At 47.0% G+C, this 17,228-nt stretch overlaps 1 long non-coding RNA gene across 1 annotated transcript in view; it reads left to right on the top strand.

Moving 5' to 3' along the window:
- LOC149464766 (uncharacterized) overlaps nucleotides 1-16,110 on the top strand; it is a 108,208-nt gene extending 92,098 nt beyond the window's left edge. Inside the window, exons 2-4 of the long non-coding RNA XR_016312309.1 lie at nucleotides 14,837-14,912; nucleotides 15,708-15,824; nucleotides 15,957-16,110. This is a non-coding gene — a long non-coding RNA (uncharacterized LOC149464766). The remainder of the gene's footprint in view (nucleotides 1-14,836; nucleotides 14,913-15,707; nucleotides 15,825-15,956) is intronic.
- The last annotated feature ends 1,118 nt before the right edge of the window (nucleotides 16,111-17,228 follow it).

The following is a 17,228-nucleotide window of genomic DNA, read 5'->3' as shown; positions in this document are numbered from 1 at the left end:
TATACACCAGACTAGATTACTTTTTGCTTTCAACCTCCCTACTTAAACTGACAGTTAGCTCCGATATTGTCCCCAGCTCCTGGTCAGATCATTCTTTTTTGGCTTTAAATCTGTTTCTAGATCCACCAAATTCTCACACTTGCCATTGGTACCTGAATGACACACTTCTATGTCACGCAGGTGTCAACGCTTCCATTTCGAAAGCATTGCGTGAATTCTTTTAACTTAATACAGGGTCTGTGTCAGCATCCTCAACTCTGTGGGAAGCCCACAAAGTGTATATTAAGGGTCACACTTGCCATTGGTACCTGAATGACACACTTCTATGTCACGCAGGTGTCAACGCTTCCATTTCAAAAGCATTGCGTGAATTATTTTAACTTAATACAGGGTCTGTGTCAGCATCCTCAACTCTGTGGAAAGCCCATAAAGTGTATATTAAGGGTCCCTTTATAATGGAAAGCTCACGTCTTAAGAAGGCCATGCTTCACCAGAAAACTGACCTTATGAACCAATTATCTCAAGTGGAAAAAAAATGTATCGCTTCGCCCTCTTTGCCTAAACTTCGATTAGTGGTACAACTTAAAGATCAACTTAAGACACTTGAGGCTAGTTCTATGGCGAATAAACTGCTATGGATGAAACAGAAGTTTTATCAATACGCTAATAAACCTCATAGGATGTTGGTTAAAAAACTGAAAGCACATTCGACAACTTCCGCTCCTGAATTTTTGTTTCAAGCAGATGAGACCCCTACTTTTTTACCCCCAACAGATAGCTCAAGCATTCGGAGACTTCTATCGTAAGCTTTATAACTGTTTATCACCAGACATACACTCCCCCTTTCCATATAGATATCTTTGATGCCTTTTTTTCAGCTCTTCATCTACCTAAATTGAAAAGGGAAGCTAGACTAACTCTGAACGCACTTATCACTATGGAGGAACTGTGTGCAGTTGTTATGGAGCTACCGTCGCACAAAACGTTGGGACCAGATGGTGTCAGGGCTCCCGGGGTGTGACCAGAGGTATGTGAACTGACGCAGGGAAACGCAGGCTTCAGATATGTTATAACAATATAGTTTATTAACACTAACAATACATAAACGCAGTGCAATACTAAAACATAACACAGTGCAAACGAACCAAACCAAACCACCCACAGATAACAATACATACAATGCAAGCGTCGTCAGGCAGGCCGGGTCAATAACAATCGGGCAGGTAGGAACAGGAGGAGCAGGCAGAGAGTAGTCAGGTCACGAGCCGGGTACAGCAACTAACGGGCAGGTAGGTACAGGGGGTCAGGCAGAGAATAGTCAGGGTCACAAGCCAGGGATCAAACAGGAGAAGTCAGCAGAGGTCCGGATCAGGCCGGGTCAGCAACGAATCAGTCAGACAGAAACAGGAACAGGAACAGGGGCCCATAGAAAAGCACACACCAAGGCCCAGACTGCAGGTCTGGCCATCCCTTAAATACACCTGCATAATTAGCTTCAGGTGTTTGGCTGGCTGCAGGGTTGAGTCTCTGATTGCTGAGAGCACCCGCTGGCCAGCCCTGGTACTGCAGCCCACAAGGCAGGTGAGTCCCACCATTACTGGCAAGTCCATTCCTGACAGATGGGTTTTCCTACACATATTATAAGCAATTTATTGCAGATATAGGCCCTGCCCTATTGGAATTTTACTCCTCTCTGCTGAGCGGAGAAAAACCTCATTCTCATTTTCAACATTCTCATATCACAGTCATTCCCAAACCAGGCAAAAACCTAATGACCCCAGCTATCTACAGGCCCATAGCATTATTAAACACAAATTATAAAATTTTTCCGAAACTCCTAGCATATCTTTTGGCTCCTTTGCTTCCCAAAATCATCCATAATGATCAGGTGGGATTTGTCTTGGCAAGACAGGCAGGGTACAATCAACTTAGTTGACATACTCCATGGCTCACAAACACCGGCACTATTGCTAAGTTTAGATGCCCAGAAGGCATTCGACCGGTTGGGATGGCCTTATATGTTTAAATTACTGCGACATGTGAGAATACATGGGCCTTTTTTAAATGCTATTACGGCGCTGTATTCAAGGCCTACTGCACAGGTTAAGATATCTTTCCTGGGTAGTGTAAATGTGTTAAAGATGTCAATTTTGCCAAAGCTACTTTACCTTTTTGAGACTCTACCAATCGCGATCCCTCATGCTTAAGTGCAAACTCTACAACGAGCATTTCTTAGATTTATTTGGCATGCCAGAAAACCCAGAATAGCAAGAACGGTTCTTTTGTCATCTAGAAATAATGGAGGCTTAGGGGTACCAGATATTACCAATTACTATTTAGCCACTCATCTGAGACAAACATTATCATGTTCACCCAAAAACCTCAGAATAGATGGGTGGAGATCAAACTAGGCTATATTTATCCGATCCACACATGTTCATTGCTACGCGCTTTTCATTATACATCACCTCTGTCTCCCCCCCCCCCCCCTTTGCTTGAATCTATGAAATTTACCCTCAAAGTTAGGTCAACTTGTGTGAAATCTCAGCAGTTATTGTCCCTGTGCTCTCCATTGTTAAACATCTTATATAATCAAGAGCTCCCAGATAGTCTGTCCTACCCACAGATGAGCCCTGGGGCAATTAATCGGATATTTCAACTCCGTTATCTGATCAATCCAGTCTCATGCAGGATTCAGTCATTTGAGGAGATTAGGGCATGGAAATCCACAATACCGGTATCAGCCAAATACACCGATTTACAGTTCCGTAATTTCTTCCATTCCTTGAATTCCTCTTTAATGCTAGATCACCCCACAGATTTCGAGAGGATAGCTATAAAAGGTCCCTCCCAACAACATCTTATCCCCTCTTTATATCAACTACTTCTTAATAAAGTTTCTCATATTGATAATCCTCACTGTTATATGAAGAGATGGGAGGATGAACTCCAATGCTCAATCTCTTTGAAATGTTGGCAGGTGATTTGGGATTCTGTTGCTAAGACCTCTCGTTGTGTTGTGTATAAAGAAAACATATATTAAATATTGATGCATTGGTACAAGACCCCTGTAGTGCTTCATGCAATCAACCCAAATCTGCCTGACAAGTGCTGGAGGTGCACGCGAGGAGTAGGTACCTTGGCACACATCTTTTGGTTTTGTCCATAGATTGTGGGTTATTGGGCTATGGTTAGAATGGTCTTGGAACAAGTACTCAATGTTACTCTATCCCTAGACCCGCTACACTATCTCTTGGGGCTACCCTTTAGGGGTATCTCTAAGCAATCTAAGAGGTTGGGAATATATATTTTGTTGGCCGCTAGGCAGGTGGTACCATGACTCTGGAAATCAGTTGATGTTCCCACGCTAAATCATCTCTTGAGAGCGATCTCTGAAATCAGGGAAATGGAATATCTTACAGCTTTAGTGGGTGAACACTCAGGTCACTTTCACTCTATTTGGGACCTATGGGATCATTCTCCCTTTGGTAGACTTCCTTCCTCTTCCACACCCCCCCCCCTCCTGTTATATAGTCCAGACACCTTTTCAAATAACTTGCCTTTGACTAATAATGTAACCCTAGGATGTGCAGGTTTGTGTCAATTTATGTCTTTATATTGTGCAGATTACCATGCTGTCTATTTATCTTCATATTTATTCTGTTTTTGTTTTCCTTTATATCTTTCATTACAACGTTTACACCCAAAGTGTTTTTTGTTGTAACTAGGTTCTGAAAAAAATGGGCACTGGCCCTTAATAATAATTTACAATAATAAAAAAAAGAAAAGAAAAAGAAAAACCCTTAGCACAAGTTTTAATAATCAGCTTACAATAGTGATGTGAACTGAAGTTAAGTGATTCTGATTGGGTACTATGTGTTCAATAATTTTGCCTGGGTTTGTCCTAACTATACTAATGGGTGTATGTGTACAATTCAAACAAACACCATGCTTACAATTTTACATAAATATTATTTGAATTTCCTCTCATAAAATCTACAAATAGCCCATTTTAAATGACTAAAATATTTGTTTGCACTGGTTGCTGTCTTTGCATTTGCAAAATCATGACAGCAAATTGAATTGACGGATATTCTCAGCCCCACTTACAGATTGCATGGTAATACTAACATGTCCAATCAGGTCTTTTATTAAAGTAACCTTGTTACTTACGTTCCTATATTTGAAGCAAATTGCTGCTGTTAGTGTACAATTATTTCTTGAAATAGGAGAATGATGCCAAGTTCCGGACAATTTCTGAGACCTAATCCCGACAATAAGCACAGCATGCACTACATTTCCTGCAGGAAAGAAGCAAACACAAAAAACAGTGGCAACAATTTAGAAGCTGCTGGCTAAAATACAACTTGAACTCATTTACATAAATTATCATGTTGAAGTAAAAAGCTGCCATAAATTTGTCATGCAGTAAACAAAAACATGGAGATTTTCAAATACACTGACATTAAGTACATTAATGTGACATGTGACATTAATTAGGTACACAGTGGCCCACAATGTAAAATGCATTGTTTTACCATGCAGACTAAGGTCTTCATTGGCTCCAGCCGGGGGTGTTGTAATACAAGTTTCATTGTACTGCATATTTGTTTTGTTTTTATTTATTTTTTCTTTTATTAACTTTATTTGAAGTGTCATGTAGAGACTCCTTATTCACATCACTGTGCAGCAGTGTGATGTGGTGTGATGCTTTGGGGTGCCATGAGGTGTAATCCAGTGCTGTGGAAAAATGCAGACATTCTGCATGTTACAGCAGCTAACTGCATGGCACATCACATCAGCATTGTAATGTGAAATAAATTGTTTAACATGTGCACTATTGGTGAGCTGAGTTTATCCAGGGAGAGAAAACCACCACAGCCTATGGAAAATATAGGGTACTAATTAGAGATGAGCGAAGTATTCAAAAATTTGATTCGACTGATTCGGCGAATTCGTAGAAAAATTTTGATTCGAGTCGAATATATTCGCTGTGAATTTAACTTAAAAAAGGGTGTTTCTAGGCTTCAGAGAGACTTAATATTAGTGCTGAACACTGTACCTTTAATTTAAATGCCCTTGGAGTCTGCTGGGGAAGAGAAATAATACTGTCAGGCAGTATGACATGCAGATGAGTGCCGTCGATCTTAGAATCACCGCACACTTCACTCATTTGGCCAGTCACGGGGCCAAAACCAGAGTGTGGAGCCACAGTGTGGCGGTGGAGGCAGCAGCAATGGGAGGCCATACAGCACCCTATGACAAAAATGGAAACCACCAGCAGTGTGAGGAGACCTGAAAGTGGCACATGGCAGAGTGTGGCGATAGAGACAGCAGCAATGGGAGGCCGTACAGGGACCCATGACACACTCTGGACCTGGCAGCAGCATGAGGAGGCGGTACAGGGGCCCATGGCAGATTACGGGCCTGGCAGCAGCATGAGGAGTCGGTACGGGGGCCCATGGCAGATTACAGGCCTGGCAGCAGCAATGGGAGGCCGTACAGGGACCCATGACACAATCTGGACCTGGCAGCAGCATGGGGAGGCGGTACAGGGGCCCATGACAGATTACGGGCCTGGCAGCAGCATTTGGAGTCGGTACGGGGGCCCATGACACACTCTGGACCTGGCAGCAGCATGAGGAGGCGGTACAGGGGCGCATGACAGATTACGAGCCTGGCAGCAGCAACTTGGACAGGAGGACGTTCAGTTTCTGCACCGTCTGGTGCGTGCTCGCAAACTGTTGTCTCTTGGAAACGGATTCCAAGAAAGACTGCTGACGGAATCCGTGAAGAGGAGTAGCAGGAGAAGGAGCATCTGAACGAGCGGAATATGCCAACAAGCGACAACAGGGGCCCATGGCAGATTAGGGGCCTGGCAGCAGCTATGGGAGGCCCGTAATCTGCCAGCACCCTATGACAAAAAATGGAACCCACCAGCAGTGTGAGGAGACCTGAAAGTGGCACATGGCAGAGTGTGGCGATGGAGACAGCAGCAATGGGAGGCCGTACAGGGACCCATGACACACTCTGGACCTGGCAGCAGCATGAGGAGGCGGTATAGGGGCCCATGGCAGATTAGGGGCCTGGCAGCAGCTATGGGAGGCCCGTAATCTGCCAGCACCCTATGACAAAAAATGGAATACACCAGCAGTGTGAGGATACCTGAAAGTGGCACATGGCAGAGTGTGGCGATGGAGACAGCAGCAATGGGAGGCCGTACAGGGACCCATGAGAGACTCTGGACTTGGCAGCAGCATGAGGAGGCGGTATAGGGGCCCATGGCAGATTAGGGGCCTGGCAGCAGCTATGGGAGGCCCGTAATCTGCCAGCACCCTATGACAAAAAATGGAACACACCAGTAGTGTGAGGAGACCTGAAAGTGGCACATGTTTGGGGCATGATTCATGGCGGATTTAGTCAGTTGTGTCAGGAACTGGTGGTTTGAAATCCAGACTAATCCACGCCTGATTCATTTTCACAAACGTCAGTCTCTCCACACTTTGGGTGGACAGTCGTGTCCTCCGCGGAGTTGCAATACCTCCTGCCGCACTAAACACGCGCTCCGATGCCACGCTACTGGCCGGGCATGACAGCCTTTCAAGGGCAAATTCAGCTAGTTGGGGCCAAAGGTCAAGTTTCGTTGCCCAGTAGTCAAGGGGATTGTCTACCTCGGTTGGCAGGGTGCTGTCCAAGTAGGCCTAAGCCTGTTGTTTGAGGTCCTGCTCCAGGTCCACCTGATGCTGCTGCTGCTGCTGCGGCTGGTTAGTAGTTTCCTCACTGCGCTGGTGAAGAAAGCTACTCATCATCGACTGCAGACTGAGGCAGCCGCTGCTGGTGGAGCTGCCACTGCTCCTACCACCCCACCCCTCCCCTGCTGCCATGGCAGCGGAACGCGAGCGCACAGGGCCCACAGTGTCTGAGGATGGACGTTGGCGCAGACAGGCAGAGACCAGCTGACTACATAGGTGGTTTTTATAGTACGTTATTTTGGCCTCCCTCTCAGCAGGTGTGAAAAAGGCCACCATTTTTGAACGGTAGCGAGGGTCCAACAAGGTGGACAGCCAAAAGTCATCCCTCTGTCTGATGGTTATTATTCGGCTGTCGCTACGCAAGCAAGCGAGCATGCTATGGGCCATTTGTGCCAAGGAATGCGAGGGACTCCCTGCCTCCATCTCCACAGCATACTGCCACGGTGCGTCTGGGTCCTCTGTCTCCTCCTCCTCCTCCTCCTCTACCAGATGCTCCTGCTCCTCCACTCCTGTCCGCTGAGTGGAAAAACCACCCATTTCACTCAATAATTCCTGAGCACCAATGTCCTCCTCTACCTCCTCCTCTTCTTCCTGTCCTGCCCCCACAGGGGTCATGTGGCGTTGAGATCTGTGCGCCACGTCTACCGCACCCTGACCAGCCATTGTTAACAGCATTTGTTCCAGGACGTGCAACAGAGGAATGACGTCGTTCATCCCATAGTCCTGCCGACTCACGAATAGCGTGGCCTCCTCAAAGGGCCTGAGCAAGCGCAGGTGTCACGCATGAGCTGCCAATGGCTGACATCTAAGTTACACAGGGAGTACCTTTATCCGCTTTTAACATCAGGAAATCGGTGATGGCCTTTCGCTGTTCGTAAAGGCGGTCTAACATATGTAGGGTTGAATTCCACCTTGTTGCAACGTCACAGCATGAGGAGTCGGTACGGGGGCCCATGGCAGATTACGTGCCTGGCAGCAGCAATGGGAGGCCCGTAATCTGCCAGCACCCTATGTCAAAAAATTCAACACACCAGCAGTGTGAGGAGACCTGAAAGTGGCACATGGCAGAGTGTGGCTATGGAGACAGCAGCAATGGGAGGCCGTACAGGGACCCATGACACACTCTGGACTTGGCAGCAGCATGAGGAGGCGGTATAGGGGCCCATGGCAGATTAGGGGCCTGGCAGCAGCAATGGGAGGCCCGTAATCTGCCAGCACCCTATGTCAAAAAATTCTACACACCAGCAGTGTGAGGAGACCTGAAAGTGGCACATGGCAGAGTGTGGCGATGGAGACAGCAGCAATGGGAGGCCGTACAGGGACCCATGAGAGACTCTGGACCTGGCAGCAGCATGAGGAGGCGGTATATAGGGGCCTATGGCAGATTAGGGGCCTGGCAGCAGCTATGGGAGGCCCATAATCTGCCAGCACCCTATGTCAAAAAATTCAACACACCAGCAGTGTGAGGAGACCTGAAAGTGGCACATGGCATGAGACACTGTGGACCTGGCAGCAGCATGAGGAGGCGGTATATAGGGGCCCATGGCAGATTAGGGGCCTGGCAGCAGCTATGGGAGGCCCATAATCTGCCAGCACCCTATGTCAAAAAATTCTACACACCAGCAGTGTGTGAGGAGACCTGAAAGTGGCACATGGCAGAGTGTGGCGATGGAGACAGCAGCAATGGGAGGCCGTACAGGGACCCATGACAGACTCTGGACCTGGCAGCAGCATGAGGAGGCGGTATATAGGGGCCTATGGCAGATTAGGGGCCTGGCAGCAGCTATGGGAGGCCCGTAATCTGCCAGCACCCTATGTCAAAAAATTCAACACACCAGCAGTGTGAGAAGACCTGAAAGTGGCACGTGGCAGAGTGTGGCGATGGAGACAGCAGCAATGGGAGGCCGTACAGGGACCCATGAGAGACTCTGGACCTGGCAGCAGCATGAGGAGGCGGTATATAGGGGCCTATGGCAGATTAGGGGCCTGGCAGCAGCTATGGGAGGCCCGTAATCTGCCAGCACCCTATGTCAAAAAATTCAACACACCAGCAGTGTGAGGAGACCTGAAAGTGGCACATGGCAGAGTGTGGCGATGGAGACAGCAGCAATGGGAGGCCGTACAGGGACCCATGACAGACTCTGGACCTGGCAGCAGCATGAGGAGGCGGTATATAGGGGCCTATGGCAGATTAGGGGCCTGGCAGCAGCTATGGGAGGCCCGTAATCTGCCAGCACCCTATGTCAAAAAATTCTACACACCAGCAGCGTGTGAGGAGACCTGAAAGTGGCACATGGCAGAGTGTGGCGATGGAGACAGCCGCAATGGGAGGCCGTACAGGGACCCATGACAGACTCTGGACCTGGCAGCAGCATGAGGAGGCGGTATATAGGGGCCTATGGCAGATTAGGGGCCTGGCAGCAGCTATGGGAGGCCCGTAATCTGCCAGCACCCTATGTCAAAAAATTCTACACACCAGCAGTGTGTGAGGAGACCTGAAAGTGGCACATGGCAGAGTGTGGCGATGGAGACAGCAGCAATGGGAGGCCGTACAGGGACCCATGACAGACTCTGGACCTGGCAGCAGCATGAGGAGGCAGTATATAGGGGCCTATGGCAGATTAGGGGCCTGGCAGCAGCTATAGGAGGCCCATAATCTGCCAGCACCCTATGTCAAAAAATTCAACACACCAGCAGTGTGAGGAGACCTGAAAGTGGCACATGGCATGAGACACTGTGGACCTGGCAGCAGCATGAGGAGGCGGTATATAGGGGCCTATGGCAGATTAGGGGCCTGGCAGCAGCTATAGGAGGCCCATAATCTGCCAGCACCCTATGTCAAAAAATTCAACACACCAGCAGTGTGAGGAGACCTGAAAGTGGCACATGGCATGAGACACTGTGGACCTGGCAGCAGCATGAGGAGGCGGTATATAGGGGCCTATGGCAGATTAGGGGCCTGGCAGCAGCTATGGGAGGCCCGTAATCTGCCAGCACCCTATGTCAAAAAATTCTACACACCAGCAGTGTGTGAGGAGACCTGAAAGTGGCACATGGCAGAGTGTGGAGATGGAGACAGCAGCAATGGGAGGCCGTACAGGGACCCATGACAGACTCTGGACCTGGCAGCAGCATGAGGAGGCGGTATATAGGGGCCCATGGCAGATTAGGGGCCTGGCAGCAGCAATGGGAGGCCCGTAATCTGCCAGCACCCTATGTCAAAAAATTCTACACACCAGCAGTGTGTGAGGAGACCTGAAAGTGGCACATGGCAGAGTGTGGCGATGGAGACAGCAGCAATGGGAGGCCGTACAGGGACCCATGAGAGACTCTGGACCTGGCAGCAGCATGAGGAGGCGGTATATAGGGGCCTATGGCAGATTAGGGGCCTGGCAGCAGCTATGGGAGGCCCGTAATCTGCCAGCACCCTATGTCAAAAAATTCAACACACCAGCAGTGTGAGGAGACCTGAAAGTGGCACATGGCAGAGTGTGGCGATGGAGACAGCAGCAATGGGAGGCCGTACAGGGACCCATGACAGACTCTGGACCTGGCAGCAGCATGAGGAGGCGGTATATAGGGGCCTATGGCAGATTAGGGGCCTGGCAGCAGCTATGGGAGGCCCGTAATCTGCCAGCACCCTATGTCAAAAAACTGAACACACCAGCAGTGTGTGAGGAGACCTGAAAGTGGCACATGGCAGAGTGTGGCGATGGAGACAGCAGCAATGGGAGGTCTCCCATTGTCCCAACATGGCCCAAATAGTCCCAACATGGGCCCCCTGGCCACGCTTGACTTTCTGGCCACATAGTCGACATACGGCTACGTTTACTTCCTCGGGCGGCTTGACGAAAAATTGCCACACCGCCGAGTAGGAAACTTTGCCCCCGATACTCCTCACTGGCTGACTGCTGCTTCCTCCGTGCACACCGGCACCACTACTGGCCGTGGTGGTAGGCTGCAGTGGAGCTGGTGCTCTACTCCGTGGCCGTTTGGCTCCACTGACACTGCTTCCACTGACACTGCTGCGACCCTGCTGCTGTCTCCTGGGCAACCCACCGACTGTTTCGCTCACTGCCAAGCTGCCACCCTCTTCTCCTGATGATGCGGAAGAAATTGCCTGATGACGACGAGGCTGCCAAGTGCGATCAACCTCCTCATCATCAAGTAGGGTCTCCGCCTCACTACTAGCCCCCTCGGCTGCGTCTGGGTCAGGAGACAGACCTGTCTCTAGACCGGCTACCGGGCCACTCTCCTCGCCACTACTTCTTCGCCTAGCTGCTGAAAAGGCGGATGTCTCCCCCCGTTCCTGACCGCCCTCTGTTAGCTCTTCCTCATTGTACAGTGGGGCTGAGCCCACAGCATGCGATACTTCGCTTGGTGAGGGAACACCAAAGGACAGGGGCAGGTAGAGGACACGTGATTTCAGTGGGCTAGGTCCCGGGCCATGCCAACTAACGGTTGTGTCTGACGTACCCACCGACCGTTGGCTGTAGGTGTCAGAGGTGACCTGGGAAGAGGAAGACGACCGAGCCAACCAATCGACGACGGCAGGGTTGTCGGTGGAGACACGACCGCTGGATGACACCGGGAGCACTGGCCTCTGGCTGCGAATAGTGCTGCCTCGACCCCTTCCTCTGCTGCCACGTCTGCTCGCTCCTAAAACATTGCCTCCTCTGCCACTCCTCTGCATGTTGTCTGACATACTCTTTAATTAAACGATTATGTGTCCCTGAGTAACAATTCTGTGTCCCTGAGTAACAATTCTGTGTCTGTGCGAGTAACAATTCTGTGGCCCTAAGTAACAGTTCTGTGGCCCTCAGTAACAATTCTGTGTCCCTGATTAACGTTTCTGTGGCCCCAAGTAACAGTTCTGTGGCCCTCAGTAACAATTCTGTGTCTGTGCGAGTAACAATTCTGTGTCTGTGCGAGTAACAATTCTGTGGCCCTAAGTAAAGTTTCTGTGGCCCTAAGTAACAATTCTCTGGCACTCAGTAACAATTCTGTCTGTCCCTGAGTAACAATTCTCTGGCACTCAGTAACAATTCTGTCTGTCCCTGAGTAAAAATTCTGTGGCCCTAAGTAAAGTTTCTGGGGCCCTGAGTAACAATTATCTGGCACTCAGTAACAATTCTGTCTGTCCCTGAGTAACAATTCTCTGGCACTCAGTAACAATTCTGTCTGTCCCTGAGTAAAAATTCTCTGGCCCTAAGTAAAGTTTCTGTGGCCCTGAGTAACAATTCTCTGGCACTCCGTAACAATTCTGTCTGTCCCTGAGTAACAATTCTCTGGCACTCAGTAACAATTCTGTCTGTCCCTGAGTAAAAATTCTGTGGCCCTAATTAAAGTTTCTGTGGCCCTAAGTAACAATTCTCTGGCACTCAGTAACAATTCTGTCTGTCCCTGAGTAACAATTCTCTGGCACTCGGTAACAATTCTGTCTGTCCCTGAGTAACAATTCTCTGGCACTCAGTAACAATTCTGTCTGTCCCTGAGTAAAAATTCTGTGGCCCTAATTAAAGTTTCTGTGGCCCTAAGTAACAATTCTCTGGCACTCAGTAACAATTCTGTCTGTCCCTGAGTAACAATTCTCTGGCACTCCGTAACAATTCTGTCTGTCCCTGAGTAACAATTCTCTGGCACTCAGTAACAATTCTGTCTGTCCCTGAGTAAAAATTCTGTGGCCCTAAGTAAAGTTTCTGTGGCCCTGAGTAACAATTCTCTGGCACTCCGTAACAATTCTGTCTGTCCCTGAGTATGAATTCCGTGGCCCTAACTAGCGTTTCTTTGTCCCTAAGTAAAGTTTCTGTGGCCCTCAGTAACAGTTCTGTGTCTGTGCGAGTAACAATTCTGTGTCTGTGCGAGTAACAATTCTGTGGCCCTAAGTAAAGTTTCTGTGGCCCTAAGTAACAATTCTCTGGCACTCCGTAACAATTCTGTCTGTCCCTGAGTAACAATTCTCTGGCACTCAGTAACAATTCTGTCTGTCCCTGAGTAAAAATTCTGTGGCCCTAAGTAAAGTTTCTGTGGCCCTGAGTAACAATTCTCTGGCACTCCGTAACAATTCTGTCTGTCCCTGAGTAACAATTCTCTGGCACTCAGTAACAATTCTGTCTGTCCCTGAGTAAAAATTCTGTGACCCTAAGTAAAGTTTCTGTGGCCCAGAGTAACAATTCTCTGTCACTCCGTAACAATTCTGTCTGTCCCTGAGTATGAATTCTGTGGCCCTAACTAGCGTTTCTTTGTCCCTAAGTAACAGTTCTGTGGCCCTGAGTAACAATTCTGTGTCTGTGCGAGTAACAATTCTGTGGCCCTAAGTAACAGTTCTGTGGCCCTCAGTAACAGTTCTGTGTCTGTGCGAGTAACAATTCTGTGTCTGTGCGAGTAACAATTCTGTGGCCCTAAGTAACAGTTCTGTGGCCTTCAGTAACAATTCTGTGTCTGTGCGAGTAACAATTCTGTGTCTGTGCGAGTAACAATTCTGTTGCCCTAAGTAAAGTTTCTGTGGCCCTAAGTAACAATTCTCTCGGCACTCAGTAACAATTCTGTCTGTCCCTGAGTAACAATTCTCTGGCACTCAGTAACAATTCTGTCTGTCCCTGAGTAAAAATTCTGTGGCCCTAAGTAAAGTTTCTGTGGCCCTAAGTAACAATTCTCTGGCACTCAGTAACAATTCTGTCTGTCCCTGAGTAACAATTCTCTGGCACTCAGTAACAATTCTGTCTGTCCCTGAGTAACAATTCTGTGGCCCTAATAACGTTTCTGTGGCCCTAAGTAACAATTCTCTGGCACTGAGTAACAATTCTGTCTGTCCCTGATTATGAATTCTGTGGCCCTAACTAGCGTTTCTTTGTCCCTAAATAACGATTCTGTGGCCCTCATTAACAAGTCTGTGTCCCTGAGTAATGGTTCTCTGTCCCTAAGTAACTTTTCTCTGTCCCCAATTATCGTTTCTGTGGCCCTAACTCTGTCCCTGTCCCTAGTACAGAGCGGTCTGCCTCTGTTCAATAACTGCAGGCAAATGAAGAATTCCAAAATGGCCGCTATTTATAGCTCGACCATTACACAGTGCTGGCTGGCTGGCTGCTGATTGGCTGATGCGATCACATGTAGTTGAGGAATGCATTATGGGTCAGCGCGCCTTGTCTGCGCGCCTTCCCAGACATCCCCGCTCCGTCGCCGCACATGTCAGCCGCCATTTTCTGAAAAATTTCGATTCGCGCGTCCGAATTAGGCTATTTTTCGGATTCGGCACGAATCGAAATTTTTCCGATATTCGACTCGAATTCCACTTCGGATACTTCGATTCGCTCATCTCTAGTACTAATGTTTGTTTCTTTTTCACAGGTGCACACAACTTTAAGACTTGTCATGTATCAATTCAGCTCATCTTTTATATTTTACCAAAAATTGGGTAATATATTGCGTTTGTGTGCACTCAAACTAAATTTAGTGTAATTTTTACAGAAATGTTGCATTTCATAAACTGTTGCGATAATATAGTGTGACAAAAAAATTGGCACTACCACAATTTTTTTCTCCAGGGTGTCTGCTTTCAGAAATGATTTAGTTTATTAGTTTGTAGTATATTGTTTTGGGGTTTTAAGTAATCTTCAGGCCTAAAATGAATTTTTAAATATGCATGCAAAAAATGGCTAAGGGAATTAAAGTGGTTAACAGTTACGAGGTCTGATAAAGCTTTAAAGATCAATTTCACACACCAAGTGAAAAATAATCAGCTATTGCTGCCCAGCAGACACCACAGATATGCTAAAGTCAAAAATTATCTCAGTTTATATATAGGATGCCTGTTTTGTGCTGAAACATTTAAGACAGCTACTCGGTAATGAAATACATACAGGCCACACTGAATATATCACCCTATTTTTAAAAGCTTTATCTCTATGATTAAGTCAGTTTTGGGGTAAAAAGTGTGGCATCCATAAGAGGATGATTTGACAGCTAGCAAGTGCCTGCAATAAAGTATTTACTATTACAGTGACATTTCTGGAGCTAATGCACATGGAAGCAATGATTCTATAGGTTGTCTACTAACTACTCAGTGTTTGTATTTTAATACACAGGGCCTGTGAGAGACAGCAAGACAGCAAGAAGCTGCAATGGATATGTCAATGAATATTGCTCATCCATTACAAAGAGGTAAAAAAAATTAGTTCCTACACTACTAGGCACAAAAGGAAATGGAATGGGCAGGAGCAATACAGATATGCCTGACTGTAAAATTGCAGAAAGTAGAATGTGGGTTGTATTTCCTTAGAGTGGAGCTAAACTTACCTTTTTCCTAATGTTCCCTGTCCCTCACCGGTGCTGGCATTTTCTTCTGGTTGCTGGCATTTTGCTGTCTTCAATGGCATGCCTGGGATGATGTCACTCCTGCGCGCGCTTAGTTTAGTTTGCCAGAGAACACTGCGAGCAGACAGGTACATGTATTTATTATATACAAACCATGTGTTGCACTGTTAAAAACATTCCAAATTACATATAACATTCCAACAAAGCCAACTGAATAGTGCTAAAAGAGAAAATAAAGTAAAACTAAAAAATAAGAGTCCACTGTGAAGCTCAGCCTTTTAGCGACCTTCACCAGCTCCAGTGCTTCAGCTACCACCAAACAAAACTGCTTACAAGATACTCAGACCTCATCACGCAGTAGGTCTCAAATCACTCTATACTGCTCAGAGAAAGATGGATGGAACTCCTCTATGTAGGATGATGGTAGCCTCATACTTTATACTAAAATCAAGTCTTGTATGTAGAGTGAGGAAGACAAAACCACATAGTGTAGCATATGAATATATCTGCTACTTGTCTCTTGAGTAAGTGGGTGACTGACTGTTGATTATGTTTGGGATTTATTGTCCGCCTTTTTTTTTCTTTTTTCTTTGTTCTGTCCCCCTTCTTATTGGGGCTGTTTTCCTTTGCTCCTTTGAACAGGACTCCATTTGATTGGGGACAAAAGGCAGGGTCTGTGGATATGGACGATCACTTGGGACCATTTTGTTGACTTTCGGTGTGAGTGCTGCTGTTCCGCATGACCATTTATGTTGACATGTGAGTTTGCAGAGAATGATCTTTTAAGGTTTATGGTGTTTTTGTGATATTATTATTGTATGATTAATGGTTTATATGTATATATGTACATCTTCCAGCTAAAGCATTTGAACTCTTTGCCTCCAATCCTAGGGTCCTGAAGAAGCTAATAAGAGAAATACGTCGACCTTTGGAGGATACTTATGTCATAGAACAATCCTGTATGTCATTATGATTTGGGCTTGTTAGCCAAGTATTGTTTTTATACAATGTTATTGTAAGATGTATCTCAATAAACATGTACATCATTAAACGCCTAGCTCAATTTATGGCCAATCATCCTGATGTTCCCCTATTGGCGTTGGGTGATTATAACAATTGCTTACTCTCTAGTTTAGATAGATTGCCCTTGGGCGGTAGGGGCAGACAATTATCCTCTCAACCTACCCCATTTGCTAATTTATTTGTGAAACTGGGCCTCCGGGATGTGTGGTGGATGAATTATCTGACAGCAAAATGTTATTCATGTTTTTTTGCTACTCATGACGGGCTTTCAAGCATAGATTTGGGCCTTGGGAACATGACTATCCTGCCATATGTGTGTGATGCTGCATATGAAACCAGGGCTCAGTCTGACCATGCCCCTTTCTGGGTCAAGCTACAGGTGTGCTATGCCCACTCTTGTCCGCTGTGGAAGGTGAACCCATTTTGGTTGACACCATTTCTGGAGTCTGAGTTGATTCCGAGGGAGTTGTTAGACTTTCTGCAGCGGAATGAAGGCTTGTCCCCACCAGGAATGGTTTGGGATGCGATGAAGGCCTTCCTGCGGGGCTTGATTATCCGGGAAATTTCAGCAGTTAAGCGTAGATCCAGGGAGTGGGAAGAAAAGGTACGGTTAGATCTTCAACAGCAGGAGGTTCAGATGATCCAAGACCCAAGCCCCTGTAACTGCACCTCCTGGAAAGTGGCTCAAGTCCTTTATGAATCAGTGCTTACTCAAGTGGCAGATAAGAAGCGATATTTTTTGCAACAAAAATATTTTGAGGAGGGGGAAAGTACGGGGCACCTTCTTGCTCTTGTGGCAAAGTCACAACAAGGGGTGTCCACTATAGACAAGATTGATAATGCTGATGGAATGACCTGCACTAGTCATGTGGAAATCCTGAGAGTTTTTCACCTCTTTTACAAAGATCTGTATGCTTCTAAAGCTGTAGCCACCCATTCTGAGCTTTTGTAGTTTCCAGACACCTGCTCTTTTCCTGTATTATCGGAGACTGACTGGAGAGAACTGGAGATGCCAATTACTGTTGAGGAGTTATCTGATGCTTTGGCAGACACCCCCAGTAATAGATCTCTGGGTTCAGATGGATTGCCATTCAAAATTTATAATAGATACGGTGCTCAACTCCTCCAGGCATTACTCAA

This window comes from Staurois parvus, unplaced genomic scaffold, assembly GCF_062004578.1.
Source record: "Staurois parvus isolate SC_StPar_1 unplaced genomic scaffold, SC_StPar_1.0 ptg000147l, whole genome shotgun sequence".
Lineage (NCBI taxonomy): Eukaryota > Metazoa > Chordata > Amphibia > Anura > Ranidae > Staurois > Staurois parvus.
This window is presented reverse-complemented; position numbering and strand designations above follow the sequence as displayed.